The 718-nt window shown below is 55.8% G+C and overlaps 1 long non-coding RNA gene across 1 annotated transcript; it reads right to left on the bottom strand.

Annotated features, from left to right (window-relative positions):
• Positions 1-138: 138 nt before the first annotated feature.
• LOC109364409 lies at positions 139-672 on the bottom strand. The gene is made up of 2 exons (XR_002110367.1): positions 631-672; positions 139-401 (listed from the first exon to the last, which is right to left on the bottom strand). It is a non-coding gene; the product is annotated as an uncharacterized LOC109364409 (long non-coding RNA).
• Positions 673-718: the final 46 nt, after the last annotated feature.

The following is a 718-nucleotide window of genomic DNA, read 5'->3' as shown; positions in this document are numbered from 1 at the left end:
AGACATCACTCATGCAAATGGCTGATCAAGCAAGCATCAGCGGTTCCCAACGCACTGATGTTTGAAAGGCTTCAGGAAGCGCTGGCGCATTCCTGCGTGCAGCGGTGAGGAAAAAGGAGTAACAAGAAAGCATACATATAGGTGTTGAGTTGATTTTATTGATGACTTACTCCAATTGCTAACATTCAGGAGTAAAATGGGCAAAAGCCCAAGTCGATAGATGGAAATGTAATCAAGTGGAAACCGGCAGTTGATTGGTGTCTTCCCGTCCCCTCCTGTCCCAGGCAAGCAAAGGCGGCCTTCCAGACTTGGCTGTTTTATTCCACAATCAGAGGGGTTGTGTAGAGGGAATGCCGGATTCCAAAAGTGGATGCAGGCGCCTGGGGCTTGATCAGCGTCACCTGGAAGGGCGAAAAGGAAAGGCAGATTCAGCAAGGGCCCTTCTCTTCTCTGCTGCCCTCCCTTCCTCTGCTCGGAGGTGGCACGAGGGCAGGGAGCAGGCCTGCTCTCCGGCACTTGGTCCCTGCAGCCAGAAGCTCTTTGGCCGGGGGAAGCCTCGGGGGAAGGGGAGAGGCATGAAGGCTGTGCTTGTGAAGCAGAGGGGACGAGCTAAGCAGCTAGCTGCCTTACCCGGCCTACGCTGTAGTCTGCCGGCCCGGGCTTCGCTGCTTGCCTCGCAGGTTTGCGGCGCATGGTGTACGCGGGCGCCCTGGTCTTG

This window comes from Meleagris gallopavo, unplaced genomic scaffold, assembly GCF_000146605.3.
Source record: "Meleagris gallopavo isolate NT-WF06-2002-E0010 breed Aviagen turkey brand Nicholas breeding stock unplaced genomic scaffold, Turkey_5.1 ChrUn_random_7180001854496, whole genome shotgun sequence".
Classification (NCBI taxonomy): domain Eukaryota; kingdom Metazoa; phylum Chordata; class Aves; order Galliformes; family Phasianidae; genus Meleagris; species Meleagris gallopavo.
The sequence above is the reverse complement of the archived record's forward strand: the minus strand, read 5'-3'. Positions and strand labels throughout refer to the sequence as shown.